The sequence below is a fragment of the Panicum virgatum genome, chromosome 7N, assembly GCF_016808335.1.
Source record: "Panicum virgatum strain AP13 chromosome 7N, P.virgatum_v5, whole genome shotgun sequence".
NCBI lineage: Eukaryota > Viridiplantae > Streptophyta > Magnoliopsida > Poales > Poaceae > Panicum > Panicum virgatum.
In genome coordinates, this window is record NC_053151.1 from 23,008,204 (window position 1) to 23,034,833 (window position 26,630).

Sequence of the window (26,630 nt, forward strand, 5' to 3'; positions counted from 1 at the left end):
GCATACCATGCTTTCTTCATTCGGCAGTCAGTGATTGAGGGTGCAAAAATCTTATGGAAAGCTAGAGCCCCAGGGAAGTGTAAATTCTTTGTGTGGCTTGCCATTCATGACCGGTGTTGGACGGCAGAAAGGCGGAAACGGCACAACCTACAGCAAGAGGACACGTGCGTGCTTTGCAACCAAGAGACGGAGTCCATATCCCATCTCCTGGTAGGATGTGCTTATTCAAGGCAGGTTTGGTTTGGGCTCCTCCGTCGTGCTGGCTGCCATGCTGTGTCACCGAGTGATCCATCTCTGGTGTCTGCCGCCTGGTGGACGACGACTCGGAAACGTTTCGACAAACTTCATCATCGCTGTTTTGATACCCTAGTGGTGCTCACTGCCTGGACCATCTGGAACGAGCGTAATAGGCGTATTTTCGATCACAAGATGCTGACTGCTCAGGACATCGTCTCCCTGGTCATTGAGGGTGTAGGTGCCTGGTTCCAGGCCGGTTTTAGGACGCTAGCCCCTTGCCTACCTTTGCTTGGCTTAGATTATGGTCGCCAATTGATCGAGTTGTAATATGTTTTTGTTTTTTGGTTGTAACCCCTCTAGCTGGCGCTTACTAGGTCGCGTGAACTGCGGTTCATAGTGGTCCTCTTGTAAATTTTTTCTCCTTCTCCTCTTAATGAAAAACGTGCTCAGGCACGGTCGCTAAAAAATGACATTCAACCTTGATTTGGATAGAAGATTTGATGAGCGTCAATACTTATCGATGGTTGACCATGGTATTCACAATGGCAGCACACGTAAGGCGAGTGATTACATGGAAAGGAACATATATATAAGGCGTGAGAATGCATAGCAGCGAGAGAATATGCTCTCTGTCTGGAACCTCCCCGCGTCCTCGCTCCACACGATGCTCTCTGTCTCCGGCGGAGGGGCCTCCGCCTCCCGCCAGCCCACGCCACCCTCCTTCGTCAACATCGGATCGCCCGGTGACTTTAGTGCTCTTGTAGCCGGACTCTCCTCGTCGGTCGCCACCGCAGATGATTGGGGAACTTGAGGGGGCAGAAGCCGGCAGCTTCTGGGCTTGGCCCAACCGAAGCTTCAATGGACCAGAATTTGCTTGGGCCTGCGTGAAGAAACTGGGCTAGGGCCATACCCTCCGGATATTGCAATGGACTGGAAGAGGCTTAGTTAGAGTGAATTGGATTGGCCTTGCATGTTTTTTACTGCCTAAAATTTTTACCAATCTGAGTTTTTTTGAAGGGTGCTGGGAGGATTCTGCAAAGCATGTATATTAATAATATATATAGAAGAAGAAGAAGCTTTTTGTTTTTGTTTTCACAAAACAGCAACTAACAAATGTAGGATTGTAAGAGTAGAACAAGAAAAAAAAACCGTCAAATCTCTTTTAAAAAAAGGAGAAGGGGCTGCCACTCTTTAGTCTTTACCGGGCCACCTATCGTCTTTTAACACAGATTACAGAGCTCCCGGCAAAACATCTATAGAAAAAGCAAACAAAGTGCTAGAATTCCATGCTTTGAAACAGAGGAGAGAATGATGGGATGGCTGTGAGAAGCAAAGCACCCAGCCTGCCAAAACTAACAAGCAAGGAACCATCGTGCTTGTTGCAGAGAAAGCAAAGTGGCTGCCCTGGTTCCTGGCCACAGTTGCACTACTCTCTTACCGTCCTACTCCTCTAGAATCGCGATTGTATTTCCTGCCGGCTCCCGTTTGATCCGAGGGCGAGCGAGCGTACATGTCAGTGGAATAATGGGTTAGATTGATGCGCGTGGCTTCCTGTCCTCCTTGGTCTTCAACGGACGGGGAGGGATTCTTCTTCTTCCACGGGAAACAGGTGCGGCGTGTTCCTCTGTATTGCCATTTACTCCATTGATTTGGAAAATACTATTGTAGTGTACCGTTGCTCGTTTACAATAATGCTTTGGCGCACAAAAAAGCTTGGTACTCACAGTTTGATGGTTTCTCCGGGCGCAGGAGGTGGCCATAGGTGTTGATCGATCCAACGGATTCATGGGTTAGATCGGCGTTCGTGCCTGTCTTTCCTGTTTACTGGTCTTCCACGACAAGAGGAATTTTATCATGGACAGACGGGTATGCTGCTGTAATCTACTCCCTCCGTCCCACAAAAAATGTTCATCTAAGATTCAAAATTTGTCCCCCTGCTATAATCTACTCCCTCCATCCCACAAGAGGAACCGAGCTCGAGCTGCTCTCTGAGTGAAATGGCTGGCTCGGGCTGGGCGAGGAAGAAGGGGTGAATTTATAGTGGGCGTATTAGTACCGGCTGGTGGCTAAAATACACCACTTAGTACCGGCTGGAGCCACCAGCCGGTATTAAATTTTGTGGAGGCCATTTAGTACCGGCTGAAGCCACCAGCCGGTACTAATCGGCTCCCATGAGCCCTGTTCCTTTGGCTCGGTACTAAATTGGTATGTTAGTATTGGCCGAAACCGTGACCGGTACTAACGGCCGCGGATGAATGTGTGTTTTTCTAGCCGTGTCAGTGGCAGATTTAATTTTGTACTTCTTCTATACAAATCAAGGTTGAGTGAGTCCTGCTCAATTATCAGAGTGTTATTATAGAAATATACTCTTAGCAGAGGAAACAAAAGAAGCTGGCAGGTGGTGAACAGAGCGAACGCTGCTGTGTTCAACGCTGAACAATTACACACCCTGACCCAGTGCGTTCATTGCAGTCCAACCATCCTAACTTTGACCAACTATATATAGAAAAGAGCAATAACATTTACAATGTGAGATGAGTATCATTAGATCCATCATGAAGTATATTTTCATAATTTACTTATTTGATAGGGTAGTTGTTAATACTCTTCTCTATAAAATTGGTCAAACTTAGACTAGTTTGATTTAGGACAAACTAGAATTTCTTTTATTTCAAGACGAAGGAGTAGACCATAGGATTTTATAATAATCTAACGGTCTAGATTAATCTAAAGAGTACATATCTAATACAACTAATAAACATATAATAATTTGGAATATTAAAAAAAGGAAAATAGAAGTTGATTTCTATATGGATTATTAGGAAGTAAAATAGCTAAATAAAGAGCCTATGCCAAACACAACTAATAAATAACTAAATTTGTAGAAAACATAACAAAAAAATGTTTTTTTCCAATCCCCATTGATACAACTAATAAATATATTAAATTCATAATATCAAAAAATAAGGAAAATATAAGTTGATTTTCATAGGGATTGGGAAGTAAAATTGCTAAATAAAGAGCCTATGCAAAATACAACTAACAAATAATTAAATTTACAGTAAACATAATGAAAATAATGTTTTTTCAATCCCCATTGATACAACTAATAAATATATTAAAGTTGGAAATTTTAAATACAATAAAAATAGAAGTTGATTTATATACGGATTGGAATGTAAAATAGCTAAATAAAGAGCCTATGACAAATACAACTAATAAATAACCAAAATTTATAGTAAGCATATGAAAAAATGGTTTTCCGGTCTCCGTTGATATCTAGAATCAAATTCTTTAAATGCACAACCTCTTTAGAGTATAATTAGTTAAAATCTAAATTTCAGAATAAAAATAATATAAAATATTTTGGCAGAAAAGAAAAAAATCTAATCCATTTAAACTATTGGTAAAAAAATAATAGATATAATATACGGCAATGGATATAATTTAACTAAAAATTAGCATGCTTTGACAATTGGAATTACTATAAGGGCCAGTTTGGATCCTTGGAATTGAATTTCATTCGAATAATCTTAATTTAAATACAAATTAATAAAGATAATATAGTTCCATGTGGAATATATTTGTATATTATTGTTAGATATGTGGGGGAGATACTTATGGGATGCATTTTCTGCAATAGTGAAGCAAGTCGAAGAGCATGTTATAAGAATTTAATTCTTTGGAAATGAAGGGATCCATAGAATCCATTTCCATCTCACACGCTACGAATTTGAGATAGACATACATATATATATATATATATATATATATATATATATATATATATATATATATATATATATAACTTTGGAAAGTTGAGGAATATCAAATTCCAAGACAAATAGCCTACTCCATTACTAGATTTTAAATGAAATTCAATTCCAAGGATCCAAAAAGACCTAAGAGAAAAGAAAAATAGGTCCTTCATAACAAACAAAAAGAGTGTGGCATATTCTCTCGCTGCTATGCATTCTCACGCCTTATATATATGTTCCTTTCCATGTAATCACTCGCCTTACGTGTGCTGCCATTGTGAGTACCATGGTCAACCATCGATAAGTATTGATGCTCATCAAATCTAAGGGCGGTATTATTGGCACCAACCTAGATATTACCATGTTAATCTAAAAAATAAGAGAATATATACCATTTCAATTTATGAGGATCTAGTGGCCTAGACTAACCTAAAAAGTTCACATCAAATATGATTAATAAATATATAACGGTTCACATCGATGGAGAGGACTGTAACATTTGATTATCATATAGATATGGACAAGAGTTCACATTTTCCTAGTAGCCTCTTCCTTTACGTACAACAACCAAAAGTAACTATTTGTTGATGGCACTTAAGCACACCAATCTTGAACCGCAAATGCAGGGATCAGTTGTAGCTTTTCCCTAAGAGTCACTATACCACAGCCCCGATACACCAACTGATGATCTGTCGGTAAAAACCGTTATACCGACGGACTATCAGTTGATATAGATGTATGAATATATGAACAAGATACTAGTAAACTCTGTGAATATATGAACAAGATACTAGTAAACTATGTATGTGGACTGAACCAATTTATTAGACTAAAGATTGCAGGATTCACATTGAGTACTGACACTTGTGGTGATGGATGTGGCGGCCAACCGAGTATAGGAAGATTGCAGGATAAACTCTGAAAAATATTGCAAGTTGCAGGATTACCCCTTCTTGGACTAGGGTTGGCGGTGGTGGATGTAGCTGGGTGGTGGACTAGGGTTGGCGGCGCGGCTCCTGGATGCACTCACGGTGCAGAGCCGCTCGGTCTACTGCGTCCTCTCCCCGCGAGGATCCGCCCCAGGGCACGCGGCGGCGCGGCTCCTGGACGCACTCGCGGCGCGGAGGCCCGGCTGCCGCATCCTCTCCCGCGTGCGGCCCCGCCCCAGGGCACGCGGCTGTGCAGCTCCTCTCCCCTGGACGCGCTCGCGGCTCCGGTCTCCTGCTCTCCCGTGGGCGGCGGCTCCTGACCGGGATGGACGGCCGGCAGGAGTGCAAGGTCTTACGCGACGGTGAAGATTTGGGAGAGGAGCAGTTTGGCGGCTCGTGAGATTTGGGAGAGCAGAGGGGCAGGTGAAGATTACAGGGAGGAGTCGAGCGCGTGCACCAATTTGGGGAGAGCGCCGAGCGCACGTGGATGAGATTTGCGTTGGGGCGACTGTGCGGCAGTGGGGAAATTTGGGGAAGACAGGGCGAGGGTACGGGGATTAGGGTTTTGCAGAGCTGACCGGTGGGCTCCCAAGGAAAAATTGCGCACGAGAGCAGACGATGGGCCTGCATGTATGCCGACAGATGGTTTGAGGCCCATATTAGCTTTTGCCGACACTCCGTTCGATGATATATCTGAATAGAAACACCGACTGATGGTCAGTCGTTAAAACTTAAATTGCCGACTGACAGACTATTACAAAGTTTTACCGACTGATAGTTCGTTGCTATTCTGGTACTTTTGCCAACACACGTCCGATGGGATTTTTGGGCTGTGGTATAGTGAGTATACCCCAAGGTTTATGAATCCAAAGAGCAAGTGGTTTATCGCTAAGCTAATGCATTAATTCTACGAACTTAAGCAAATGTTTTGTGTTTGAAAGTCTAACTAGTACAAGATATTAACTAGATTAGCAAGCGAAGTTAAAGCGGTAGCTGACAAGATAGAGAGAACATTCATCCCACGGATCAGGGTCACTCGAATATGCATCTACTAAGCAAACGATACTGATCTAACACGCTTATCAAGCATTATGCACGCGTTTAACCTTTTCCCTCCCTCAAAGATATCCGTAAGAAAGCAATAATAACTAGGGCTAAAGCAATCCTAATATGAACGGTGGCCACCATATGATCAAACATAAAGAACTCATCTATGCAGTACCAAAATGACACGTAAATCAATAACAAGCGTGGCAGTTATATATCAAAATCTCCCTAATGATCCGAGGGACAAACAACGACAATTACCCCATAATATTATACATATTGATGCAAAAAGTGGTCATACAGTCCCTGGTGAAGATCTCTAATGAAGGGGGCGGCGAACGGAGTAAAAACTCCACTGTGCCGATCGGCGCGGAGGCCTCCAATACACTCTGGTGCTTTTATTGCTCCGGGTCGATCCTCCCTCTGTTCATCGACTTATGGCGGTGTTGGTTCTAGTGTTGGTGGGTGGAATTAGGTCAACTCTACATGATCTCCGTGCCTCCCTCTTAGTTGCATCCAGGGGGTATTTATAGTTGCTTGGAGTCGGTTATGGGTTTCGTCGTGAAAACCCTAGAAATCATGTGGGCTTCGATGTGCGACAAGGTTGGAATTATTCAAGTTATTTTCAAATTTAAAAGCGAGGTATAATTATTGCCATATGAATTAAGCCATTTAAATATTTAACTTTGAAATAAAGAACATGTGAAAGCATCTATCGAGTTATTTCACTTATCATGTTAAACTAAAAAAAATTATTATTGAAAACGTATATAGATTGGCATTAGTCAATTTACCATGAAATTATGAAATACCATTGTTAGCCTAATCATATTTTAATTTGAAAACTAGTTGAATGCTCCTTAATCAATTTAACATTTTATTTAATTTTCAGAAACATGAACTATGCGAAACAACACTACTAACGATAGCTTGCTCTAAGCGGAGACTAATGAAACAAGAATGGGCTAAAATGGAGCTAAAACGCAAGAGATACTCCCGCTACTAACACTTGAAAAATCTGCTTTCAAGGTTCTAAAGGTCTCAGAGGCCTAAACGTGATTAACTATAGCTTCTAGGGGCTAGCTAGTATGATTCACAATACACAGTAAATTACGATCATAAATAGGTCAAAATCGAGGGTCTTAAGTGCAAAAGAGCAGGACTAGGGCTGAACTGCAAGCCATCTAATCTTTCTAGGGGGTTTTCTGTAAAACTGCCAAGAGACACGGTCCGGACAGCGGGTTGATTCACAACTTCTTCGGGGGCTCTTTAGCAAAACCGCACAGCTGACTCGGTTGACCGGGTTGGAGCCGTTCGTTTCATGATGGACGGCCATGATCTAAAACACAAAGGGTATGCGGCCTTTTAATCCTGATCACGCACTGCGGACCGGACGGCATTGGGTGTTTGCACGGCTTTGGTCACTAGCGCAGTGAGGAATCACCGGAAATGGGCTGTGCAGTGCTATGGTTCCCCAAAACGAGCGCGGGCTGCACAGGGAGAGAGAGGGAAGCACGGGTAGTTCACCTAGAGTGTCGTCGATGTGGATTGGGGCGGCGGAGAGGGGTGACGGCGGACGGCAGCGAGTGGCACGGACGGCGCTGGAGATCGATCCGGGGCAGCTGGGCACTAGGGTGGGGTTCCTAGGCACTTGTGCAAGCTAGGGAGTAGAAAGAGGAGAGGGGAGGCCTTCACGGCGGTGGACGATGACAGCGGTAGAGCTTACCGTGGGCCGGCCTCCAGAGGCAGGGCATCTCCGGGGACGGGAGAGACAGGGCGGTGGTGAGGGAGGGTAAAAGGAGAGGCGGGGACACGGGCCGGCCATTCATAGAGGGGGAGGCGCTCGGGAAGGAAGGGCGGGCACGGAAATCCCAGCAGTGGCGGTGAAATGGTGTTATTGCCATTGAAAGGCAATTGAAAGGGGGTTAAGGTGGGGGTTACAAGGCCTGGGGACGTTGAACGCGGGTGCGAGCGGCGGCGGCGGACACGGGTGTGCACATGCGAGTGGGGTCCAGTGAGCGGGCCTGCTTGGGCAGCGGAGAAGGAAGAAAGGAAGGGAGGGGGAAAAAGGAGATGGGGCTGACAGGCGGGCACGGGTAGAGAGAGGGAGAGGACGGAGGCGGGCGTGCGTGCTGGGCTGGTGGGGCAGCTGGGCTCGACTGCTTGGTGGAGGCCTAGGCGGGCGTGTGAGGGGGAGAGGGCGTGGGAGAGTGAGCCGCGGTGGGGTCGTGGCCCTCGGCCCAATTAGAGAAGGCGGGGAGGAGCTGGGCTGTGGGGAGAGAGGAACAGCGAGCTTGGCTGAGGAAGAGCTGGGCTGAACTAGGTTGCGGGCTAGGCTGGGTTGTGCAGTGCCTTTAGGTGGGTTTTGGGTTTAAGCTTAGAAGGGCTTAAGAGGGTTAGGGTTTTGGGCCCAAAGGGTTCTAGGGTTTTGAACACTAGGTTTAACCTAAAATGAGACATATTCGAGCTTTTGAAAACAAACTCATTTTTCACGCAGAAACACTATGCACTTCAACATGAATGCAACACTCAAACTCTTTTTTAACCTATATTCATTAAATTTTATATTTAGAAAATAATACTTATTTACAAATAATTGCACACACTTCCTGATTAACTCTAACAAAATTTTAGAAAATTATAAAATCCTAGCAAGGTTCAAAATAGGGTGTGACACTGGTGCTTTTGGTTCTTCTTGATGCATGTCTGCAATTTGCTCATTACTCTCCTCTTCAAGAATTCCATCTAATGCTGCCAATGCCTCGGCGGCTTCCTTTAACTCCTCGCTAGGATCTTTGTTATGTGCATTCACAATAGCTCTTTGCAAAGGGTCCCTGAAAGATTCAGCAAAATACACATCCTCTACCTCCTCGTTATCAGGAGATAGAGCCAAGGATTGTCTAGAAGTAGGCAAAAAGTCATATGTATAATTTGTACCATCAGTATTAATAGTGACTTTCCCTTTTCCAGTATCAAGAACAACATTTAACAACTTAACAAAAGGTCTACCCAAGATTATATCATCATGTTCGTCATGGCAACCATCGGTAACAAAGAAATAAGTTGGTATAATTTTTCCAGAGATAGCAACATCAATATCATTAAGCACCCCTAAAGGTCTAACAATTTCACCATCTCCCAAAAAAAGTTCAACAGAAGTAAGAGCAAGATTCAAAGAATAACTATAGAGTTCATCATAAATTCTGCTAGACATAACACTTACATGAGCTCCGATGTCGTAGAGTGCATTGCAAAATATTTCACCATTTATTGTTCAACTGATTTATGGCATAGGTGGCAGTGTTTCTTCTACATCAATTCCAATTGCATAGACATTCACCAATCGTCCACCAATCATTCACCAATCACTCCATTATTCTTTTCACTTCGGCGATGTAATCCGGATCCAATTTCTTTGTCTTCATTGAACAGCTTTCGAATTATTTCCCCTGTCGCCTCATGATCAAGAACTATGCTTCTCCGGTGGAAAATGTATCTCTACAGCTCTTACTGATCCTCCTGGCTTAGGCAACTGCCTTTAACTACTGAATATTGCTCCAAAACCAATTGGTGTCCATTCCATTGGTTCAAACTCCATTAACGTTGTGGCATTCACTAGGGTTCGGCCTGCAAAATTATTAGTTTCATAATTTTTATTCCGTCGAATGACCTGATTTACCTTAGGCAGTGATTATTCATGCTCTGGTGTACTTTATTTGACTTCTACATGCTTTGGTGCTTCTTCTTCAGAAATTTCAGCAAGGTTCTCGATTTCTTTCTCCGCTATTTCTTCTTTAGAACGACGGTCTATCCAATCCCATTCGACTTCTGTCCATTTGCAAATTTTCTATTGTATCCTGGTAGCTTCTGTGAGTGTCTTATCCATTAAATCTTCTCCTGCAGACATACTTACAGAATCTCCTGTAAATACTAGCTTTGGTTCTTTCTCTACAAGCTCATTGAATCGCTCTGATGCCTGGTCAATTCCTTCATCTTCTCCTTGCTTGAAGTTGATGATTTGCTTTCTCATTGGATGATCTGGCCCATGGGAAATTTTTTTGCACAAAATGCCTTCATAAGCTCTGCCCAATTGCCTTTCACCTCCAATGACACGCACGTATACCATCGTTCCGCTTCACCTGCAAGAAAAAATAGAAAAAGATTCTAGTTGAACCAAACTAGTAGTACTCCTTCAAACTTCACTGTGTTGTAATATCTTGTGAATCTCTCGATATGTCGATATGGGTTCTCGTCCTTCAATCCACTAAAAGGTTTCTCTGCTGCCATTCTGATGATCCCATGCTTCAACTCATACTTGGTGGCAACAAGCTCCGAATTTGATTTTTGCGAATAAAATTGATCATTCGAAGGGCTTGCAAAATCCCTCAGTGATTTCTCCTCATGCTTCATATGCCAGACGAGAAGATCTATCTGAAAACGCTAACTAAAAAATACAAGAAAAATATACACAATAGATTAAGTGTTAGTAGCTAATAAAATTAATACAAGAACTGACTTGTTCCCCGGCAATGGCTCCAGAAAAGCTTGTTGACAGCACTTAAGCACACCAATCGTGAACTGCAAGTGCACAGATCAATTGTAGCTTTTTCCTTAGAGTATTCTTCTAAGGTTTATCAATCCAAAGAGCAAGTGGTTTATCGCTATGTTTATGCACTAATTCTACTAACTTAAGCAAAGGTTTTGTGTATGAAAGTCTAACTAATACAAGATATGAACCAGATTAGCAAGCGAAGTTAAAGTGGTAGCCGACAAGATAGAGAGAACATTCATCCCACGGATCAGGATCACTCGAATACGCATCTACTAAGCAAATGGTACTGATGTAACATGCTTCTCAAGGATTATGCATGCGCTTAACCTTTTCCCTCTCGCATACTATCACTATACAGGGGTAATCAACCAACAAGTGACTATGCACACTACAAAGCTATCGGTAAGAAAGAAATAACAACTAGGGCTAAAGCAATCCTACTATGAACAATGGCCACCATATGAACAAAACATAAAGAACTCATCAATGCAGTACCAAGATAACACATAGATCAATAACAAGCATAGCAATTACATATCAAGATCTCCCTAATGATCTGAGGGACAAACAACGACAATTACCCGATAATATTATGCATGTTGATGCACAAAGGTGTCATATAGTCCCTGGTGAAGATCTCCGACGAAGGGGGTGGTGAACGGAGGAAAAAACTCATCTGTGTCGACTAGCACAGAGCCTCGTGTCTATCGGCACGGAGGCCTTTGGTGCCCCTATTTCTCCGAGTCAATCCTCCCTTTGTTCCTCGACTTGTGGTGGCATTGATTCTGACATTGGCAGCGTGGAATTAGGTCAACTCTGCATGATCTATATGCCTCTCTCTGAGTTGCATCTAGGGGGTATTTATAGTTGTTTGGAGTTGGTTCTAGGCAAATTGACGTCGTGGAAAATCCTAGAAATCATGTGAGCTTTGATGTGCAGCGAAGACGGGCTGAACCTAGCCGAAGTGGGCCCATGCCGATCGGCACGGGGGCCTGTGCCAATCGGCACATAGCCACTTTGCGGTCCCACGTGTCCGTCTTCCTCGTGTAGTTCCCCATGGTGTCCATGATCCATCCCCATGCAAAACTCATATGAAAAAACCTTCTGTTTATGTCCCTTTTCCTGCAAATTCACAACATGTTCCAAAACGCGACACATATATGAATATAGGGTTATTTCAGGTGCCAAGTAGTGGGTTAGGATATAAATCAATACAAAAACACCACCTACACAACACCTAATTGGTGTCTATAAGAGATGCCAACACTATTCATAATCGAGACTCCTCCAATAGAAATAAATAAAGAAGTTCCTACCTATTTCAAATAAAACTACTAATCAAATACATATACTACTTTATTTAGAATCTATATTAATATGATATTCTCTTAACCTCTATCATTGGTTTCTCTGTGGTCTCCTTTTCCTCTATGGTCTTGACCTCATCCATCTCAATCCCAATTCCATCATCCACGTTTCCATTTTCATCCACCTGTGCGAGGCTTTCTTGGGGATAGACCCCCACTTTGGCTTCTGGATGCACCTGTTTAGGTGCAAGGTCGACTGCAACACCCTTTTCGGCAGCGCTACGTTTCAGCTCTGACAGGGAAAGAAGTTGGAGTATTTTGATTACAAGCTCCACGACTCCAACAAGGGATGGCATCCTTGTTGGTTTTATGTTGAGAATCAACCACCAAAGATTCCTCAGCACATGGGCCACACAGCTCGGGAGCACCCAAACCATACTCGCCTTCTATCAAGCGACGAGGCATTGCAAATCCCTGAGTTGTTGAAAATGATCTCGTCTCTGCAGAAGCAAGGCTTGATGGTAGAGAGCATCGCCGCTAGCTTCATGCGGTGATGAGTCCAGCGGTGTCAGGAGCAGACGAATGCCGGGTACGAGTACTTGGGCATCAACGATCCAACCAGCTTCAAGAAAGAATTGCTCATGGGAGTGAAGCTTATGGACCGCTTGAAGAGGTTGTTTCACAGTGTCAAGTCACTGCCACCGGCCGTAATCGGCTTCAGTCTGCAGAAGCCGACATACAAGGTAAGTGTCCCGCTCGAGCTTTTTTTTGCTTCTTTAGCCGAGTTCACGCTCATCTAGTTCTGAATCTGTTAAAGTTTTGGCAGATCATGCGGGTGCTCTATGTGAGTCACCCAACACTCCCGGAGCAGCTGACCGAGGAGCAGCTGTCGTCGCTCTCAAGTCCCAAGCTGGAGTCGCGGGATAGGGAGAAGAACAAGGAGAAAGCCCCGACTCCTCCTGCTGAGCCAGAGTTCGAAGAAGACTTCGACTCTGATGACGCGGAGTACCAGTTCAGAGCCCGCCATCTGGGGGACAATGGTCAGGGGGTTCTGGGCTCATGAGAAGCCCATCAACGGATAGTGGGTCCCACCTGTTGCCAAAGGAGCGAGGTCCGCGTGCTGGACGGTCACGTCGACCAAACTGCCACGGCTCAACAAAGAGATGCTCACGCGGACGTGCACGAGCATCAGGATTGATGATTCCCCAAGCCCCTAGCAACAAGCTGGGGATAATGTGGTGGCTGACGAGCCACCCACCGAAAGCACTACCGCCCCCGGCTCTGCCAGGGTGGCTACCGAAGAGGTCCCGGCCACCGGCACATCAACCAGGCAAGCCGGGACCAAAGAGTCTGCCGCCTCGGGTTCTTCCGGGGTGGCCACTAGAAGTGCTCCGCCCTCTGGGCTGCCACAGGGGCAACCCAAAGTTGTGGAAGAGGAGGAAGAGGAGGAGGAAAGTGGCGGCTTGCGCCGCCCGGCCTTCGGTCTCCGATTCTCCGCCCGATAACTATTAAACTCGTTGTCGGTTATCTTTGATCACCTCTCCCAGTGATTCATGCTTTTCGCCTTTCTGTTATTGATTTAGTGTGCCAAATCCACCCCCGCCAATTTCGCCCAAGGCCCGCGAGGAGCCGCCGGCCAGGGAGAACACGGTGTCGGTGGTGGGGCCCGCCTTCAGTGCCACCACTGAGGGACCGGAGGGAGCTCCGCCTGAGCCCCCAATAGGGGGCGTTGAGGGTACACGGGCAGAGCCCCAAGTGGTTGGTGCCGAGGGGCCCCAGGAAGAGCCCACCACAGCCAATGCTGAGGGGCCCCAAGGGGAGGAGGCCCCCGAGTACCCGAAGATGCTCCCGGCAGCAGCGGACGTCAAGGGTAGTTAGGGATGGGGCCCGCCCCGGCTGCTGCCGTCGAAGAAGATGCACCATCAGCCCCCGCACCCGCATGGCCGCGGGCGGAGGCGAGTTCCAACCTTGCCTGTACTGCTACAGAGCCGTCGGTCGCCGAGATTGAGGAGATCCCGCACGCCTGAGTTGTCCCTACACTGCCCACCCAGCCCTTCGCCATTGGCGTTGCGCCTGAGGAGGGTGCGTGGGGGGACGACCGGACGTTCCTCTTTAACTCGGAGGTTGATGATGAGGAGGTGGAACAGATGCAGGAGCTGGCAAAAAAGCTCATAACTTATGAAGAGTTTTGTAATTATTAGGAAATAGTTTCAAAATAAGAAATTTCTCCCTGATCTTATTTCTTCCTCCTTTTTGTCTTTGTAGAGCATCCAGTGCAGGTCCGCTCAGAAGAGCGAGATCCTGAGCCGGATGTCTAATGCAGTGCCTCGCGCAGAGGTTACTGAGGCTAAGCTGGCCCGCCTAGAGGAGGAGTGGGCTGTCGAGCGAGCTCAGAAGAAGAGCGAGCTTGACGAGTGCTACAACAAGATCCAGGCGGAGAAGGAAGCGCTGGTAGCAAAACATCAAGATCTCACGATGGAGGTCTCTAGTAAGTATTCTATTTTCTACCTGCCAAGTTAATTTTCCCGAGTTCTTCCTTGCTCTCCCCTCCCCCACCATCTGAATTTTTTCTCCGGTGCTCTTATAGGGTCTGATTGTATGATCAGGGAGCAGAAGAGCTCCATACTCGAATGGAAGAACGCCCACTCTCGGGCGCAAGGCCAATTCGAGATGGTGGAGAAGGACCTGGAGAAGGAGCGTAAGCTCTGGGAAGACGGCGAGAGGGAGCTCGTCAAGGCAATGGAACAGGTCCGAACCCTCACTGCAGAGCGCGATGCTCTGAGGGAGGAGGTGAAGGACCTTACCGATGCCGCAAGGCCTCTCTGCCGGCTCCTCGTCCCGCTGTAGAAGGACGATCCTACACCGTGCCCGAGCATGGCTACATGTCTTCATCGCGTGATGGTTGCATTCAAGCCCTACTGCAAGGACATCGCCACGTCCTGCACTGTGCAGGTACTGGCTTTGGTCAAGTCATGGTGGCTTGAGAAGGATATTGCACGGCTAAACGGTATCAACCTGGCTGTATATACTTCGTATGTATGTATTAATACAAATTCAGTATGTTTAGCCTTATTGCTCATATATCTTTATTCCCTGAGATTGTTATGCCGTGGCAAAATCGCTGGGTTTGTGTTGTATAGTGAGCGAGTCACAAACACTTGGCCGTGTAATGAGTTGGGAACAACTCAGCCATCGTTAGGCTTTCGCTGTGTATTTTAACAGGCGAAAGAAAAAGTACTCAGATCAAATGAACTCGAAAAGTACTTTTATTAATGAATAACTGTGTATGTTAGCATGTAGCCATGTACTTATTACATATCAGAGCTAAGTCTGTATTGTAAAAATATTCTAAGGATAGAAGCGGCGCAGAGGCTTGATATTCCATGAATTCAGAACCTTGCCTTCGTCTTGAGTGATTAGCCTATAGGATCCAGGTCGATAGACCTTAGAAACTATACAAGGCCCTTCCCATGGAGAAGAGAGCTTGTGAAGGTCCTTGGTGTTCTGGATCCGACGCAGTACCATGTCGCCGACGTTGAACGACCGCTGCTGGATGTGCTGAACGTGGTAACGCCGGAGATTCTGGAGATAGTGTGCTTGGTTGATTAAGGCTGTGAGCCTTGCCTCTTCCACCATGTCGATGTCTTCCACTCTGTTTTGCTTAGCTGCCTCCTGAGAGTAATTAGCGATGCGCGAAGCTCTGTGAGCTACATCGACTGGTACGACTGCTTCGGAACCATAGACGAGGAAGAAGGGGGTGTTGCCCTATAGCCCAGCTTAGTTGAGTCCGTAGCACCTAGACCACAACTGGAAGCTCTTGAACCCACTTGCCACTTTATTTCTTCAATGGTTCGTATAGGCGCGCCTTCGGGCCTTGAAGAATCATCCCGTTGGCGCGTTCAACCTGGCCATTGGCCCGTGGATGGGTGACTGACACGTAGTAGACTTCGATCCCATGGCCCTCACAGAAATCAAAGAACTCGGACTCAGTGATATTGGAGCCCAGGTCAGTGATGATGTGATGGGGGATGCCGAATCTGTGTTTGATGTCGTCGAAGAACTCAGCTGCTTTGGCTCCGGTAGTCTTGACCAGTGGCTTGACCTCTATCCACTTCGTAAACTTGTCAATTGCTATGAAGATATGGTTAAAGCAGTCGGGCGCTGTTTTGAGTGGCCCCACCATGTCCAGCCCCCAGCATGCGAAAGGCCATGATGGTGGGATTGCTTGTAGTGCTTGAGCAGGAACGTGAGCTCGTCGGGCGAAGAATTGGCAGCCCTGACGATTTCCTCAGCGTCGTTCACTACTATTGGCCAATAGAACCCGGAGCGGAAGGCTCTGCCCACTATGGTCCGAGATGCCGCGTGGTTTCCGCAGGTTCCTTCGTGGATCTCTTCCAGGGCCTCCTTGCCTTCAGCTCGGGGGATGCATTTCGTCAACACACCCGAGGATGCGTTGCGCTTGTACAGTTCGGAATCGACCACTACATATGACTTGGAGCGTCAAATGATCCAATCTGTTTCCGCCTGGTCCGTTGGCTCGATTTGATGCAAGATGTAGTCATTGATTGGTTTCATCCAATCTTCTTCAGGGTCGATGACCATGACCTGGCGGTCCTTGAGTGTTGATGTCATTTGCTCCTCGGTCTGCTCCTTAATGGATGGCGTGTGGAGTTCCTGTACAAATATGCCGCTGGGTACTTCGGATCGATGCGACCCGAGTTTGGACAGGGCATCAGCCGCTACATTATCCTCCCGTGGCACATAGTGGAACTCGAGGCCATGGAAGTGGCGCTCGAGTTTTCTGACTTCCGCACAGTATGCGTCCATCATTTCCTTGGTGCAATCCCAATCTTTGTTGACTTGATTGACAACCACCGAGGTGTCTCCGTAGACAACTAGGTGCTTTATCGAGAACGAGGCAGCCAGGCGGAGCCCGTGCAGTAGATCCTCGTACTCGGCTTCATTGTTGGTGGCTTTCTAGAGTATCTGCAGGACGTATTTGAGCTGTTCCCCTTTGGGAGATATGAACAACACTCCTGCTGCCTGCGCCCTCCAGCTTCATGGAGCCGTCGAAATACATAATCTAGTGTTCTGACTTCTCATGTGGGAGCACGGCTTGAATTTCCGTCCACTCCAGCGACGAAATCGGCCAGGGCTTACGATTTGATGGCCGCTCGTGGGACAAAGTCGATGGCTTGAGCGCCCAACTCGATAGCCCATTTTGCGATCCTGCTTGTGGCCTCCTGATTGTGAAGTATGTCTCCGAGCAGAAAGGATGTGATCAAGCTGATGCGATGAGCCTCGAAGTAGTGACGGAGGTTGTGAGAACAAAGTAGTACTGTATAAAGCAACTTCTGTACTTGCGGGTACCGCATCTTGGACTCTGATAGGACCTCGCTTACAAAGTAGACAGGCCTCTGTATTTTGAATACATGGCGGGGTTCCTCTCGCTCGACTACTAAGGCGGCACTGACCACATGGGTAGTTGCGGCGATGTAGAGGAGTAGTGGTTCCTCGCCAGCTGGTGCTGTTAAGACTGGCGGAGTAGTGAGGAAGATCTTCAGGTCATCAAATGCCCTCTGCACCTCCTCGGTCCACCTGAATTTTTCTTGCTTCTTCAAGAGCTTAAAGAAGGGTTGTCCTCTATCACCGAGTCTTGAAATGAATCGGTTCCAGGGACGCCATGCAACCTGTGAGCTTCTGGACGTCCCTGATGCACTTTAGAGGTTCCATCTTCAGGATCGTTGTGATCTTCTCCGGGTTGGCTTCAATGCCTCTTTGGCTGACAATGAAGTCTAGCAGTTTTCCTGCGGGTACGCCAAAGACGCACTTTGTGGGGTTCAGCTTCCACTGGAACCGCCTGAGGTTGTTGAAGGTCTCGGTCAAATCAGCAATAAGATCATCCAAGTCCTTTGTCTTGATGACCACATCGTCTACATAGGCTTCGACGTTGCGGCCGATCTGTATCTGAAGGCAATTTTGAATTGCCCGTTTGTAGGTGGCGCCTGCGTTCTTGAGCCTGAACGACATGATCAGTGTAGCAATAGGCACCAAATGGGGTGATGAAGCTGGTCTTGATCTGATCCTCTTCTGCTAGGGAAATTTGATGGTAGCCCAAATAGCAGTCAAGAAAGCGGAGCATAGAACAACCGGCAGTAGAGTCGACGACCTGGTCAATGCGCGGGAGTCTGAACATGTCTTTTGAACAATACTTGTTCAGATTGGTGTAGTCGACGCACATCCGCCATTGGTTATTGCTTTTTTCGGACTAGAACTGGGTTTGCAAGCCATTCTGGGTGGAGAACTTCTTTGATGAACCCTGCCGCGAGGAGTTTTGCCAACTCGGCGCGAATGGCCTCTTTATTTTCTGTAGAGAATCGTCGGAGGCGTTGCTTGTTCGATTTTGCTGTCCTATCAACATCCAATTTGTGCTCAGCCAATTTCCTTGGGACTCCCGGCATGTCTGCGGGTTTCCAGGCGAAAATGTCTCGGCTGTCCCTCAAGAAACTGGTGAGCACGAATTCCTATTTGGGATTCATGTTGGCACCGATTGTCGCCGTCTTGGATGGATCGCTAGTGCCGAGGTCGATCGTCTTGAGCTACAATCCCCCGGGCGGCATCACGAGCGAGGCCGACTTCTTCATTGGGATTTCAAGCTCTTCTGGGGAGAGTTTCTTGGCCTGCCATAGCTACGAGAGGTTCCTGGCTCAACTGCTGTAGTTCAGAAGCAATTGTCACTGCCTCGGCATCACAGTCGTAAGACGTCTTCAGGTCGCCATTCAGGGAGAGAACTCCATGAGGGCCCGACATCTTCAGTACGAGAAAAGTGTAGTGGGGAACTGCCATGAATTTGGCGATCGCCGGTCGCCCGAAGATGGCGTGGTAAGAAGAATCGAAGTCGGCGACCTCGAACCTGAGATACTCGGTGCGGTAGTTAGCTTCAGTACCGAAAGTAACTGGTAGCATTACCTGACCGAGTGGGACTGCTGCGTTGCCCGGGACATTGCCGTAGAATGGGGAGTCCATGGGCTTGAGCAAATTGGTGATGTCCAGCCCTATCTTCTTGAGAGTCTTGGTGAAGAGGATGTTGAGTCCGCTGCCGCCGTCAATCAGAGTTCTTGTGAGTCTTGCGCCGACAACCACTGGATCCAAAACCAGTAGATAAAGGCCCAGATTTGAGTAGCTGGTCCATTGGTCTTCCCTTGAGAAGCTGATGGGAGTTTCTGACCACTTGAGGTAGGTTGGGACTAATGGTTTGACAGAAAGAATCTCATAGAGGTTGAGCTTCTGCTTCCGCTTTGATTCGTCCTGAGCAACCCCTCCGAAGATGACGTTGACCACCTTATTGGCTGGCTGAAACCCGGCGGCCTGTTTGTCTTTATCGTCTCCCTCATCACCATCCTTGTCGTCCGGTTTCTTGGGGGTTTTGAAGAGGCTGTGGAGCCCATGACAATTATGTGAGGAATGCTTGTCCTTTGGATGGAAAACACATTGTTTGTCCATGATCTTGTCAAACTTGGACTTGGGCTTGCCTTTGTCGGTGACGTTGACTGAATCATCCGACTTGCGCTTCTTCGAGGACTCAACGTATGGTGGCTTACCACCGTCGTTGCGCTTGCCCTGTTGATTCTTGTTGTTGCCGTCGCCGACCTTCTACTTGCCTTTCAAATTTCTCACGATGAAGGTCTTCCGCGTCGGCTCACTTATTGATCAGCTCCCGCATCTCTTTGATGTTGTGCGGCCTATTCCTGCCAAAGTCAAGATGAACTCGATGGTCATAAAGGCCATTATGGAAGCAGTCGATGACGTCACGCTCTGGGAGGTTGATGCCAGTGGCTTTCTTCTCGAAGAATCTGTGGATGTAGCTCCGCTGGGTGTCATTCTGCTCTTGCTTGCATTGAGCGAGATCAAAGCGGGTCCCCAGTTTCTGCCATGTGCCTTGGAAGTTGTCAATAAACTTTTTGCACAAGTCATCCTAGTTGTCGATGGAGTTAGGTTCAAGGCCTTCCAACTATGTGAGTGGCGATGGTGCTAGGGAGACCGGGAAGTAGGTGCACATTGTATCTGTGCTTCCCTTGGTAGCTTTGATGGTCGTAGCATAGTTGCATAGCCACTGAGCGGGATAGCGCTTGCCGTCGTACCTCTCGATCCCAGATGGCTTGAACTTGTCAGGCCACTCTGTTGATCGGAGTCTATAGGAGAAGATGGGGAAACCCACATACTTCCCCAAGTTGTGGTGATCCTAGCCTGGAGGTCCATAGATGGCGTCGTATTCCCGGCGCCTCTTGATTTCATCTTCTTCACAGGCCTTGGACTTGGAGACGATTGTATCCCAGGCATCGCGGCCACGGAGATGCTCTCGCAAGTCTCTGCTATTCGCTCCGTCGTCGCGCTGCCGATGATGGCGGGGTGGCCGGGCTCTGTGGTCTCGACCGTCGGAGTCCTGGCGACCACCACCGAGTTGCCTATTGCCGTCATTGTGGCAGCTTTGTTGGGGTTGGTGCTAGACCATGGCTCTGCCATCCTCTTGGCGAGCTCCTCCGTCAAATCGTGAGCCGCCACCGTGGCGGCTGCCGCTGGTGTGGCTCAGAGGCTCTCATCTGTAGCCGTGATCATACCGATCACGGCTGCTTGAGTAATGGCTCCTTGATGGAGTCATTGATATGCCTGGTCGCAGAGTCTCATTCTAGATTTCCGCTGCCTCAATGAGGGAGGCGATCTACTGCACTTGAGGTGTCTGCTCTAGGCTCTGCAATCCTGTGGCTGCTGCAAGGATGTTCGCTGTGAGATCCTTAAAGACTTGGTTACCTGAGACCATCAGGAAGTCTTGTTCTAGATTGCGAACTAGGAATTCCTATCTCCGAGCCGCGTTCCGGCGTCGCTCCATGCAGTGCCGCGTTCCTCTGCCTCTGTCGCTCCCAGTCGTTTGCTTGTTCATTAGGATCAGTCGGCTCGTCCTCAAAAATCTGGTCGTGGATGGTGACCATGGCTTCTCGGTAAGGAGAAGAGCTTCTGGTGCTTGATGTAGCTGGGAGCGTCGAATCTAGCGAGTAGCCGGGTTGGCAGGGAAGCGGGTCGATGACTGCATCGATGCATGAGTGCTCCTGCTCGATCACTGGGTTGTTCGAGTGGACTGGTGTCCTCCCCGGACAGTGTACAGCTTTCCCCCACGGTGTAGATGAAATTACCAATCCTTCATGTTTGCCAAAGAGCGGAGCTTCCTGATAATAGGAAGAAAGCTTTTTTGCAAGGAATTCTTGGTAGGCTGCCGCCGAGTTCTTCAACCCGTATGGAAACTGGATTGAAGGCATCATGGCCTTGTGCCCAGAAGCCTCGCTTTTAAGGTCTTTGGGTGGGTTGGGTGTCGGAAGATCTGATGGTTCCATGACCTGCTCAGATTCCTTCTTCCAGAGTCGCTAGTTCGAGCTGGAGTTGAGCTAGGATTCGGCGAGTTGTGAGGCCGACTCGAAGTCGAACTACTCGGCTTCCGAGGTCGAATTGCGATCGCCCTCGGTAGAGTCTCGTCACCGAACTCGAAGCGATCTAAAGTCTTCTCATGGATGTAGTAGTTGAAGTCGCCGCTGCCCATCGAGACGCAGACCCCACGATCCGAAGACAAAAGCTTGTCTGGGCGGGAATCATCGAAGTACCGTCGGGAAGCTTGACAGATGCCATCGAGCTTGCTTGACGATTGTTGGCGAAGGCCCCTACCTGGCGCGCCAGCTGTCGGTGTTTTTTTACGTGCAAAGCTACCTAGGGGTATCCGCGTAGGCGAGTAGTTCAGCGGAGCCTCCCCGTATCTGAAGAGCAATGGTGAACACGAGCAATTTAGACAGGTTCGGGCTGACTCAAGTCAAGATCGTAATACCCTACGTCATGTTGTGGTTGATCGTATTGATTGTGTATGTTTTGGAGGGGTCCCTGCCTTGCCTTATATACTGGGGAGGCAGAGTTACAAGGTCGGTTACATGGAGTCCAGGTTTGAGTACAATCCGAGTTCTTTCGTACAGGTTATCCCTAAAATCACTCGTAGTTGACTAAGCCTTCCATGTATACACCTTGCGTAGAGTTGTAGTCCTGATTACCCCCGTATTCGAGTTGTAATAGGCCTCCATGATGACACCCATGTGTCCCGGGCCGTCAGCATCCTACAATTTCCCTACCATCAAGGCATAATAAGATGGTGATGTCTCGCTATATAGCACTATGTTTAGTGGATAGCCAAGAGGTGAAAAATTTATAAGAAAAGGACAATAATACAACCATGGCAGAGTGGTGATGTGATCTTGAATAAAGGAACTCGAAAACCGATGTTTAGCATGCATGCACATCCATAAAAAGTTTCATGTAGTAAGGGAAGGCCATGCCCATTCAAGGGTATGTCTTGTTGACCTTAACAGAGTGGGCAGATGGTGTTGCTACTTGAACCGTCTTTCCCCTTCTACAGTAAAAAAAGGGCGATTTCGAGGGTGACTCGTTCTTCCCTTTGTCGATCTGACGGCCCCCTCCACTTCGGCGTCCTTGCTGGCGGCGGCGGGGATGAGAGGGGTGCCCGGCTCCTTTGACGGGAGGGCCTGTATAGCTTTAGGCTTTAGGTCTAGTAGCTCCTTTGTCCCACCAGCGCCTTTTATATCGCTGGCTAGGGTTAGGGTACCTGTGCAACTTTCCGGCGATGATGGCAACGGTGGCGTCGTCTCCGGCAAGATCTGCATGAGGTTAGTACTGGTCTTTCTCTTGGCGTTAGGGAAGGATCTTATGTGCCCCCTGTGAGCCTTTACCTACCGGGCTGGTGGTGTTGTCGCCGGCTGCGGTCTTCCTGGTGGTCTTCTTCTTCGATCTGGAGGAGGTGGCGCCATCCTTGTCTCCAGCAGCCTGGTGTGCCATCTGCTGGAGTCTACTCATCTTTCCTCTTCACGTCGATCAGATTGCCGATACTCTTTTCAGCGGTTTAAATCCGTCCTGATGGGAGATCTGGGGAGGTGGTTTTTGCTGCCTTAACCATGCTATGGAGTCTGATGATGGAGGATTTGGAGGATTCAGCTTCGATTCTGCTCCTGCTAGTGATGGATCGAGGCTTCTGCTGCTGACCGGAGCTCCTATGCGGATGAGGATGACGAAACAGGAGTTTTATGGACTCCTTTGTAATTTCCTTTCTTTCAGGGGTCTAGTTGTAAAAGGGGGGGATGTACTGTTTTGTGGTTTAATATATCTTCCCTTTCGCAAAAGAAAAAACATAGTGGGCGGATCTCCTTTGGAGCAGAAGCGGGAGAAAGAGGATGAGCAAAAAAGATAATGTGATACCTTGCTAACCTCAACAATGAATTTGTTTAATACTGGCACACAGTTTTGGGCTGGGAAAAGTTACAACAGCCATAAAACAATATTTTTTTATTGCCCCAACCTTCCAGTACAAGTTGTAGTATCTGAACTCACGCACTACCACACATCCCACACGTACACACCAACCCACACACTCACACCTCTAGTGCGCAAGCTAGACCTACATCTTATACCTAGGCTCTGTACCACGGCCCACACGTACACCGACCCACACACTCACACCTCTAGTGCGCAAGCTAGACCTACATCTTATACCTAGGCTCTGTACCACGGCTGATAGATGTGACAGTTGTACCGCATCCGTAGGCTCGGTACCACGGCTGATAGACATGACAGTTGTACCACATCCGTAGGAGAGATATTCCTACACACTTAGTGAGGCACGCGGTGTCCGATCCCGGGATCGAACCCGTGCCACCCGCTCGCACAACTGGCGAGCGAGCCAACCGAGCTAAGCTCGCTCGGTCCTCAGCCATACGACAATATGTAAGCATAATGAATGGGGCGGTAACAACCAACGATTAGACAACAAAGAAAAAAGGAAAGCAATTTTCATATGATGAGAACTAAAGAGGACGCTTCCACTGCTCATTAATGTTTCATTCAAAATCAAATTCGAATGATTACTTCTGTTGATATATATTGGACAACTCATCTAGATATTTCACTAGAAATCTAACGATAGCTTATCATGTGTCCATAACTTACAAAAAAAATGTACATTTCCAATTAAAAATCTAAATAAAATTATATTTAAGTAAATATAACAAATAGTTTCTAGATAGGGTATATTCTTCTTTCTAAATTAATGTTCAATAAGATACACCACATATATGATGATGAAATAAAGCATAGATATACCATGGTCAGTTTACAATGACGACACGACTAAATACAACTATTTGCATCTATTTATTTTAAAATAGAAATAACCAAATATTGACATAGAAAAGACTAGCTACCCGCGCTAATTGTGTAGGCCACCTTGCTAGTTCGTGTGACTGTAAGGCCGTCTCAATAGAGGTTGAGAGTTTCATCAGATGAGAGGAGTTCCATTCCCATAAAACACAGCCGGTATAGTTACCAAGTTCTTAGTCTTGATAACTGTGCAATGAAACTGTATATTGAGATTGGCCTAAAAATTGGCACTTTTAATTCAAACAAGTTTTAAGACACCACGCATTCTCTCTGCTAGCTGATTTATACATGCACCAATATAATGCCCATTGATTCATACCCCCCCTGAGCATGCATTCGTATCGGATTAACTAATTGTTAGCTGAAGCTGCAATGAATTAATGTGACCTCACCTTGTTTCCTGCTTACTCTCACTGCGTTTCGATGCAAGAGACGTTGGCGGTGCTAGAGAGCAAATATTTTATTATATTCGGCGCTACAGAGACAAAAAGGTCATCTATTTTAATGGTTGGAGTGGCTTTGGGGTGGCCCCGGTCCTGAGATCCATAGAACAAGAACTTCGGTCAATCAAAGCTAAGAAAACTCCTCCAGAACTATGCCTTGACAAAATAGTTTACATAGATTGCTCAGCGTGGGAAAGTAAAAGGGTGATGCAAAGGAAAATCGCAGAGGAGCTAAAACTTGTCCCTGAAACAATGGCCGTGCTTGACATGCAGGATGAGGATGATGACTTCAATGGTGTGGACCATGGCTCTAGGGATGTGATACCAAGTGTTTCGCAAGTGATTGCCCGAACCCTGGTGGACAAAAATTTATGATGATTTTTCTTAATGGAAGTGACGATGAGGTTGATGTAACTAGGTTTGGTATTACTCCTGGCTATTGCGACCACATAATATTATGGACGTTCAAAGACGGTCTTTGACCATACATAATCGCCTTGAGGAGATAGGAAGGAAGCTCAGATACACCCAACTTCTTCTTTATACCAGGTCGCTGGCCAGCGAATTAACAAGTTCACAGTTTCAGTCACTGTTGCGTGAAGAAGCCGCCAACATAGTCGCTCGCCAACCTTGGGTGCGAGGCATTGACCTAATAATGTTAATGGAAAGTTGCCTGTATGAGTTGTTCTTGCAATGTAGTTTTCACAGAATCACTGGATTTGCTTGGGTGGCTCATGCTCCAAACTACTGGACCTGCGATGGGATCATTAAGGCCGGGGACGTAACAAGGCAGATTATTGATAGATTGCATCAGGAAATACGTTGGGTGTGCGATGCTCCTTTGCTTGGTTCAGTGTTTGCAAAACTCATGGAAGATCCGGAGGCTCCCTTTTTTGTATTCAAAGATGATATCTCCTTCCCCAAAAAGAGGCCACATCGTTGGGTTTGTGTCACCTCGAAGAATATTACAGCAATAGATGATACAAAAGATATATTGGAAAGTGCATCGTCTTTGTTCGTAGCGTTTGAAAAGTCGGATAAACCTGCAAGCCTTACCAAATGGGTTTCTTACACATTGCAGCAACCTTGGCGTGGTAATTCTTTCTTGGTGTGCATTCAGTTTTATATCACCTCCTTTCCTTCAGTGCCACAGATTGAGATTCCTCGGCTTGGATCACTGCACAAATGTCAACACAGTTGGGGTAGAAAACAATACAGATTATTGGGTGTTTCTACAAGCCTATGGGTCCTTGACTTACGTTACACTGAATGGGACGATATCTTATCTGAAGGAAAGATGGAGATCATGGCCAACCTCAGGGAGCTAAATATCGAGGGACTCATGTGTTGGAAGTTAACAAGTAGATTATGAGAAGGCTCCCTTACCTCCAAAAGCTTCGGATAATAAAACCTACTCACGAAGCAAAGACAACAATAGATTACTACAATTCATTTGTGGACAAAGTAGATCTGGAAATACTTGATTTGTCAGGTAACAGAGATATGGGAAAATCTACCGACAAGCTTATCAATGGCAAAGAGCCTCGAGATGCTTATCCTTGATGGTTGTGACGGCCTAGAGAATGTTGTTGTGCCGAATGGGCTTCCCTCTTCCCTAAGGTCATTTAGCTTTGATGGATATGGACCAGCAACCCATTGGACATCATCTTTATTTAAGTTGCATCTAGAATCTTCTGAGCCAAAGCAACTGCCTCATGCAGATAATAGGGATGTCAAAACCTCCAAGATATCCTACAAGGATGCACACAGTTGGAGAATTTGTTTATACGGGGCTACCGAATCTTGTGGAGTTGGACCTCTCAGAATGTCCAATCAAGGTACTTGACCTTACAACAATGGTGGCAGATGTCCCATTGCTCAAGCGGCTCTTCCTTCTAGGTTGTGAGAATCTCCGTGCAATAATATGGGCCTCGCATGAGCCAATGAAATGGATAAAGCTAGAGTTATTGTGCATAGACACACGACCTAAGAGGGCACATGGATTTATCCGGCCATCTCTTGTCCAGTATGATCCAGAGAAACGAAAAAAGCTAGAGTGCATGCTATTCTTGCAGACGCGAGGCTTGCTAGGTCCTTGA

General features: G+C 46.9%; 1 pseudogene; it reads left to right on the top strand.

The window, feature by feature from the left end:
* The first annotated feature begins 1,465 nt into the window (after positions 1-1,465).
* LOC120681039 lies at positions 1,466-26,630 on the top strand (annotated as a pseudogene).